This window comes from Silene latifolia, chromosome 1, assembly GCF_048544455.1.
Source record: "Silene latifolia isolate original U9 population chromosome 1, ASM4854445v1, whole genome shotgun sequence".
Taxonomy (NCBI): Eukaryota; Viridiplantae; Streptophyta; class Magnoliopsida; order Caryophyllales; family Caryophyllaceae; genus Silene; species Silene latifolia.
This window is the reverse complement of record NC_133526.1, coordinates 62,066,232-62,075,758: the sequence shown is the minus strand read 5'-3', so window position 1 is coordinate 62,075,758 and position 9,527 is coordinate 62,066,232. Positions and strand designations below refer to the sequence as shown.

Genomic DNA, 9,527 nt, shown 5'->3' with positions numbered 1-9,527 from the left:
CATGATTTATGAATTTTTGATGAAAAATCACATAAATAGTGACTATAATTAGTAATAATGCTAAAACATACTTCATGACTAAATGAAAAACATCACATGTTGCATTTTATCATATTTTTCAGATCTAAAAGTGAGAAGTTGATGAAAATAATTTTTCTCATATTTTTATGGTCATATTTGTTAAAACCGATAAACCGCAACATAGTTTTTCTCGATAAATTTTCGAAATTTTTAACCTAAGTTTTGAATATTTTGAGTGTCATGGTATTTTTCCAGAATGTTCATGAGTTTAAATTTCAAAATTCGAAATTATTTGAAATTTTTATAATTTAATTTGAAGTTTATAGCATAATTTTGTATTTTGGGTCCATTTATGAACAATATTAAGAAATCAAGTTTAATTATTGTCAAAATGTTAGTGGAGACTAATTTTTGAGTCCTAATATGGTTAGGGTAATTAACTTGTACATAAATATGAATTTATGTAATTATTGTGATTTTAACAAGTTATAATCACGCAAATCCATGAAAACCGATAAATATACGATATTGGGGCGATTTAGCATAAAATCTAGCATGTTCATACATATTATAATGCTGCATTTTATTTATGATTGTCGTATTTTAATTTTATGTAATTTTGAATTATGTAATTTTACTTAGTATGGCCTTAGTTTTAATTGGTATTACCCGAAATGTATGGGAATATCGATTCGGTTGTAAATATTGTGATCTCGTATCACCTTTTTGTAATTTCATAGATTTATTTTTATTTTTATTACAAATGTATAATAGAAAATTATGTAATTTATTTTTGTAATTTAATTATTTTGGAGTTCCTTGAAGACGGTGCCATTCGAGAAGGCGATCCATCAAAGAATGTGTTACCTTGAAATGCGTGCCAAGACCGAAGTTCAAGGGACCAAAGGAGTTGGTTTCCGAATTTGTAATAGTTTATTAGATTTACTATTTTAGGAAGACCATACTAGGATTTTATTTTTATGCTTTGCATTTTATTTATATGTTGCATGCATCGCTAAATCGCCATAACTAAACATGCATTTTAATCGATTTTATCGACCGTGTCAATTACAATTATCGTAGTTCACCGCTTTAGTTCACTTAAAACGTGATAGATAATAAATTGACATGACCTCTCGCTAAAATAAACAATTGAGACTTAGCCTTACCAAAAAGTAGAAACCACGAAAACCTATTTCATGAGGGAGTGCGCTCGGCCACACCGGCGTACAAACCTTGTTACGTAGGGGAAGTGGTGATAAATGTCTATCCACCGAATTCATGTTGATAAGGGATGGATCGGCCCTACCTTGCCCAAGTTGATGTGGATTTGGATCATGGACACATTTATTCGAAATTTGGGTTGAACTCAACAAAAGTATTCTCGACCATTGCCGGATATGTTTTGGGCTAAAGATAAATATTAATGTAATTTTATCGACCAAGAGTTCTAAAAGTAGAATCGACTAAAGAGTTAATCCACCGAGTTATATTGATAAGGGATGAATCGGCCTTACCGTGCCCAAGTTAATATGAATTTGGATCTTGGAATCATTTATCATACTTGGGTAGAGGTCACTATGTAAATGCTTTACTTGTTATATTATTTACAAGTATTATTATAACGATAAATGTTTTGTTTTCATTATTCCGTTATCATATTGTTCTATTTCTTTACCTCAATTTATATACGATATCATTTCGTTTTTATTTCAAATCTCCATTAAAACATCGTAACTAAAGACAAAATTTAAATTTTCTTCTAAAAACCTCGTATTATCCATTGTAAGGATCTCTTGTGAAGAGTATAGATAAAAGTTATTTGTGATCAAAAGGGTTTTTGATTCTTGACTAACATATCTACTTACAATGAATTGTTTCTCATGTGCTTAATTGATTTAAGTACTTTAAAACGTTACATCATTTTGGTAACTAGATTTGTTGGAAATCAAAATTGACCAAAATACAGCAACCACTTCAAAGAAAGTTTTAAGACTAAATGATGTGACCATAATTTAAGCACATTTAGTCCCCGAATTAGCCTTGTTCCCATGCTTTTTAGTGCATATTTGGGTCATTTATTGTCTTTAGTCCTTTGTTTTGCATATTCTTTGAGGTTTTGTGTCCTTGGTAGGAAAGGAGTGCAAACCTTGCATTTTCATGGCAAAATGAAGCTCAATTGATTGAATTCAATGACCAAGCATCAAGAGGAGACAAGATTAGAAGACCCTTGTACATACTATAGTAGATGGGCAATGATGAGAAAATATCCTTGCATCCCCGAGGAATTCCTTAAGGATTCTATGAAGAAAAAGGAAGAAAAGAAGAAGGAATGAAGCTGTAAGACAATCCGAGCGGATTGCCCTGAATCCGCCCGTCCAAGGCCTACAATTCGAGCGTCTTCCTCAGCTGGACGCTCGGCCAAAACCTCCACAATCCGTCCTTCTTCCCCCTGTGGACGCCCGTCCAGAAATACCCAAATCCGCCCGTCCCGTGCCTAAGACGCCCGGATTCCCTTACAGCCTTTTCGTCTTCTACAAGCTTCAAGGAAGGATGCGCATATATTTCTAAGACCGGCGAAAAGGAGACCGGAGTCTCCCTAGAGATCGGCGATTCCTCAAGGACTTAATCGTCATTTAAGCCCTTAGTTAACCCTAATTTATGTACCTAATCCCCACTATAAATACCCCATTAGTCTAATTAGAAGAGCATGTTCTTCTTAGCAATCTTTAGTGTAATTAATATCTATCAAATCTCTCCTTAATCTTGTAATCAACATTTAATCAAGTTTTAATACAAGTTTCATTTCCTTAATCTCTCTTTTGTTCATCCTTTATTTTGGGTAATTGAAGATTATATGGGTTATTATTGGGAGATTGACAACCTTCCAATCAAGCATCAAGTATTTCTTTTATTCTTTGCTTTATTATTGGAATCATTAGTAGGTATAATTCTCTTAATCCCTTTTTAATTATTGTTAATTATCTTCATTTATTCATCATGTTTCACTTTGTTGGTATGATTGACAACCTTGCTAGCATGTTCAACATGACAATGAGTGAGTAGTTTCCTTAGCTAGGGTTAATGGGTAATTAGGAGAAACCAACATGGGGAATGATTCATGGTTAAATTAATTTGTTTTCATAGTTTATTTGCTTGCTTGTTGTGATCTCAACTTATGCACATGTTATGTTTGATGAAATGCGAGCCTTTGAATCCTTGCATTTTTTACCCATCACCTATCTTTTCAATGAGACTTGTAAGACATAAACCAACTCGAGTCTCATTAGACCATGCATATAGTTGAGTAGGTAAGATTAAGTCGACTTGTAGGTGTTGTACAATCTAATCGATTCGGCTCCGGGACCCAAACTTTCCTAGGATTGTAAGACATAAACCAACTCGATCCATCACAACAATAATTGCTTGCTTATAATTTGAGAATATGTTTGTATGATCAATTCCCATGAATCCCCTATGACCCCATGACACCCTAGTGCCTTTTATCAATTGTTTACATCCCTTTTTAATCATCTTGCTTGTTTACTTTCATTGCTATTTAGTTTAGTGATCTTCTACTTCAAACCCCAAATTGTGACACCCTTAGACACCACTAGTTGAAATAGAAAATCTCATCTCAATTCCCGTCCCTTGGGATCCGACCTTTACTTGCCTCTTTACTAATTGTAGAGTTGTTTGTGAAGTTATAAATTGTGTTTTGGTCTAGGTGCTCCTAACGACAAGTACTGAAAACTAAACCTTCTCGAGAGTCCGACCAAAAATGGCGCCGTTGCCGGGGACAGTGTTAACTTGATTTCGATTTTCTTATATTGTTATTAGTTGTGTCTTTCTTTGCCTTGGGGAAGTAAAACTCCTCAAGGTTTGTTCTAATTATTTTCGAGTTGTTTGATATTTTGCATGTCTAGAAGATCACAAGGTAACTTGTTACCCTTTGATCACGAAATTGAAAGAACTTTGACAAACAATAGAAGACTTGCTAGGAGAACTTTGAGAGGTATTGGTGAGGTTGTAGATATTCAACCAAACACTATTGAGTTCATCAACCCTTTTGCAAGAGAGGGTGAGGAGAACCCAACACAAAATCTAATACAAAATCAACCCACAATGCCTAAGTTTTCATCACATTCCGTACCAACCGAGGAGAACCTACCCAATGGTACTCCCACACCACAACATCTAACCGGAAATTTTATTGCCAAATCCGCGTTTATCCAATTAGTCGAAAGAAGCCAATTTGGGGGGATGCCTAGTGAAGACCCTCATTCTCATATGGAAACTTTTTGTGACTATTGTGATGCGATTTCTCAAACCGGTGTAACTCAAGACCAAATTCGATGGGTCTTATTTCCTTTTTCTTTAACTGGCACCGCGAAACAATGGTTGAAAGGCCTTGATAAGGCTACTCTCGGAATTGATTCTTGGAAGAAATTGGCTCTAGCTTTCTACAAAAAGTTGTATCCACCGGAAAAGACTAACATGCTAAGAGCTCAAATTATGGGCTTTAAGCAAAGAGACGAAGAATCCTTGTATGAAGCTTGGGAGGGATTCAAGGGAATTTGCCGCTCATGTCCTCACCATGGACTTAGTGAGTGGTTCTTGGTACAACAATTTTGGAACGGACTTTATGAAGACTCAAGAAACATTCTCAACATGGGATCAAATGGAATGTTCACCGAAGTTGACGACAATCAAACTTGGAACAAGATTGAGGAAATGGCGGTCCATAACTCACAATATAGTAGACCTCGCAAGGCTACTAGAGGAGGAAAGCATGAAGTGGACTCCATTACTCAATTGGGTGCTCAACTTAGTGCTCACATTGATACCATCAACTTGAAATTTGAAAAAGCTATGGCTAGACTTGAAGAAGCCTCAAAATCACCAAAGCATCATGTCAATGCCATGACGGCATCTTCATCAATCCCAAGTGGGATATGTGAGAATTGTGGAACTTTGGGACATGACCAAAGTGAATGTAGGGGAACAAATGAACAAGTGAATGCTTTTCAAGCATACAAGAGGGGTACCCCTTACTCCAACTATTACAACGAAAACACCAAATTCCACCCAAATCTCTCATACAAAAGCCAAAATGTTAAAAACCCTCAACCAACATACACCCAACCTCCCATGATAAACCAAAATCAAAGACCCATTTACAACCAAAACCAAGGTTACCAAAATCAAACTCCATACAATCAACAAAGTGACCAAGGTTTTGATGTTCAAAAAGCGGTCCTCCAAATGCAAAAGAATCAACAAGAGTTTTTCACTCAAATGCAAAAGGATAGTCAAGCAAAGGAAATCACCATCAACAACATCCTAGCTCACACCAAAATGTTGGAAACCCAATTGACTCAACTAGCATCTTCAAGCTCACAAAGACAAAAGGGGCAATTACCACCTCAAAGTAATCCCCCAAGACATGAAACGGTTAGTGCCATTCACTTGAGAAGTGGTACAAGGTATGAAGCACTGAAGAAGCAAGTTGAGGATGAAGTTGTGGAAGCTAGTGACAAAGAAGAAATTGTGCAAAACTCCAAGGATGGAGAACCATCAAAAGAAGAATTTTCAAAGAAAAATGAAGACAAGATCAAGGAGAAGGAGCCCATTATGATTAGACTTCCTTTTCCAAGTCGTCAAGCCAAGCCCAAATTTGATGACCAACTTGGAAAATTTATGGAAATTGTGAAGAATTTGGAAGTCTCGATTCCTTTTACGGAATTAATCAATCACGTGCCGGCCTGTGCAAAATACATGAAAGACATCCTTACAAAGAAGAAGTCGATCCGGAAGCTTGAGACTATCGCCTTCACTAAGGTGAGTAGTGCAATACTTCAAGGGAGTTCACCTCCAAAACTTAAAGATCCGGGAAGCTTCTCAATACCGTGTACCATTGGCGACACCACGATCAACAAAGCCTTATGTGATCTAGGGGCTAGTGTGAGTGTTATACCGTACTCGGTGTGTAAAAGGTTAGGGATGGGAGAGCTTAAATGCAAAAATATCACACTCCAAATGGCCGATAGATCGACGAAGACACCATAAGGGATATGGGAAGATGTTCCCGTAAGAGTTGGGAAAATTTTCATCCCGGTGGACTTTGTCATTGTTGACATGGAAGAAGAATCCAACATTCCAATCATTCTAGGAAGACCTTTCTTGCACACCGCGGGTGCGGTGATTGATGTGAAGCATGGAGAGCTCACTCTAGAAGTGGGAGATGAGAGCATAACTTTCAATATTGACAAGACCATGAGAGCTCCCCGTTTGCATGAACCATGTTTTATGGTTGATCATTATAGCCGGAAGGATGATAGGAAGAAGTCGGAATTCCAATGGAAGAAGAAAGTTGATGATGCTCCATTCAAAGAGCAAGTGAATTGTAACAAAGAGAGCTTGAAAAGCTCACCAAAGTCAAGCAATGAAGAGGATGGCCTCCTTGGCCAAGACAATAAAGTGGGAGAGTTGTCTCTATCAACTCAAGAGATCTTTAGTGACCAAGTACATGAAGTTTGTGGTCTTTGGGACGATGAGTTTGAAGGGATTTTCAATCCCTATATTGGTAATGCTATCGATCAAGACCAACATGAAGGACAACAAGGGCAAAGATCTATTGAAGATCTTTATCATGATAATGAACAAGCTTTTGACTACTTTTTCAAGGTGTTGAGCAACATCAACAACACCTTGGACATGCCCCCATGACTGTAGGGTAATATCCGTATAAGACCCTTTAAATTTAGGACTATAACGTAAATTTAACATGCGATTATCGTCATAAAACATAAATACAATAGAGAAACGATAAGGAACAAGAATCAACCTCGGGTCCTTTGAAATGCGGCGTAAAGAACAGAAATCAAAGTAGATTTCCTCCTAATCGTTGCACCCAAGACCGTCTGAGACTATGCCCCTTGTGCTAGAAAGAATTCTCTAATTGTCTTGCAATATTGAGAGAATTTTGTGAGGTTTTCTGATGTGAGATCTAGGTTTCAGAGGAATAATCTCCAAAACCCTAGTTTCAGTAAAAATGAGATGATCCCATGCAAAAGAGAGATGCCCTCCCTTTTGTTCACTCGGTCCGTGGGTTTCATGGGGAGTGAGTGGGCTTTCCACTTTCTCCTCATTTTAACTCATGGTCCGACTCGTCTCGCTAAAATGTATACGACGGGTTTTCAATTATAAATCATCATCGGTTATCGGTTTAAAATATCAACTAGTAACACGACTCAGTCGATATATTAATACGTGTCCGACAAAGACAATATTGTATAATTGATTGATTCAATATACATTAATTAAATATAATTGCTTATATTCAATTTACGAATTAACCGGTTAATTCGTTTTAGCCATTATTATTTAATCCGTATTAAATAATTATCTCAACATCGCGTTTGACTAATTACTAGTCAATAACTCTGACTAACTGGTTAGTCATATTAGGCATCAACATGACTGTATTTTTATACTGTCACATCTCTCAAACGTATCCTATAGGTGTGACTTTTAGGGACCAGTTGATCACCGCCATCTGTATGACAATAACGTCAAACTTATCTAGCAAGCCAACCGTTATTGATAAACGTGGATCAACTGATAATAATACCAAAAGTATGCCCTTTGATCCTTTTAGAGATTTGTAAGTCCTTGCACTAATTGTTAAGGACACCAACCCCAACAAGCTCCCACTTGTCCGTACAAGTGTATGTGCAATGACGTTATCCGCACTAATCGGAGGACACGGCTCAACAAACTCCCACTTGTCCGTACAAGTGTATTGCGATAACCGATTCTCATATTCATTTAAAATTTCTCCTACTCAATGTAAAACAATTTGCAGATCCGGATCCGCAAAGGTCGTATTTTACAATCGATCCGTATCTAGAGTGGTTTCCCCGACTAGAGAGTAACTTAACCGATAAAACGAATCCGTATCCGAGCATGGCCATGCATTTCGATTCTGACTCCTCGAGTGGCCCCGAGAAATATCGAGTACCCGATAAAGGCTGAATATTTCCTTCAACTCGACTCCTTCCGATCTAAGCACAGCATGAAATGACCCAGAAAAAATCTACTTGGCCCCCTGTTACGGATGACCGTGAGAAAGAAACCAAAGTCACCCAAAATCTGCCGTAGTCTCAAGAGACAGTCGATAGTCAAAAGAATCGACTCTTAGGATCACCATGGAAGTCCTATCCACGACCGGGCACCGAATGTTATAAAACGTTTAGGACTCCACGTCGATGTCACAATTGTGTCCTACGAGATATCTGTATAACTCGCCTCTGTGATTGGTCAGTCAACCGGTTGACTTATGGCTCGTTGAACCCACCATCAACCAACGTCACAAAATAATTGCCAGAGTTATCAGCTCATGTGGGCAATCAAGGACTGAAAAGATATAATGTTTGTTCAGTTCACTTTGTGGTGTTCAAAATTGTCGTACAATTCCACATGAAAAACAAAATATATAAATATCAAAACGATGATGTCGTATAGAGTACACAGGAAAATGAATCTAATCCATAAAAGAGTACTACAACTCAGGAACACGTTTAATTCCCATGGAATTAACATGCCCTTCATGCTTATCTTGTCGTAATGGTTTAGTGAGAGGATTTGCTATATTATCATCTGTAGCAATCTTTTCTATCACTACTTCCTTTTGCTCCACGTAATCTCGGATTAGATGAGCTTTCCGTTGTACATGTCTAGACGCGACATAGTACTTGGACTCAGTCGTAGAATCTGCTGTAACACTTTGTTTGGAACTCTTCCAGCTGACTGTAGCGCCATTAAGAGTAAAAACAAATCCAGACTGAGATTTCGAGTCATCTCGATCCGTTTGGAAGCTAGCATCTGCAGAATCGGTTGCGCATAGCTTTTGTTCGCCTCCATAAGTCAATGCCCAATCTTTAGTCCTCCGTAGGTACTTAAGAATGTTCTTGACACCATCCAATGTGAATCACCCGGATCTTTGTTGGAATCGACTTGTCATACTCAATGCATATGCCACGTCAGGACGTGTGCATATCATGGCATACATGATTGATCCTATAGCCGAGGCATAAGGAATCCGTGTCATGCGCTCTTTCTCTTCCGGTGTCTCGGTGCCCGAGACCGCTCAAATGCACCCCCGGAGCCATAGGAAGAAACCCTTTTTGGAGTTAGTCATGCTGAATCTCTCTAGGATTTTGTCTATGTAAGACTCTCGACCGAGAGATAACATCCGACGTGATCTATCTCGATAGATACGGATGCCCAAAATTCTTTGTGCCTCACCCGGATCAATCTTTCATCCGGAAATGGTTCTTCAACCATACTTTCACCGAAGTTAAGAGAGGTATGTCATTCCCAATCAGGAGTATGTCGTCAACATACAATATTAGAAAGACAATCTTGCTCCCACTCGACTTGATATAGAGACATGGTTCCTCGACCGATCGAGTAAATCTATTTTCTCTTATCACTTGGTCGAA

General features: G+C 37.9%; 1 non-coding gene across 1 annotated transcript; it reads right to left on the bottom strand.

Annotated features, from left to right (window-relative positions):
* Window positions 1-4,518: 4,518 nt before the first annotated feature.
* LOC141619221 (small nucleolar RNA R71) lies at window positions 4,519-4,625 on the bottom strand. The gene has a single exon (XR_012531631.1). It is a non-coding gene; the product is annotated as a small nucleolar RNA R71 (small nucleolar RNA).
* Between the last annotated feature and the right edge of the window lie 4,902 nt (window positions 4,626-9,527).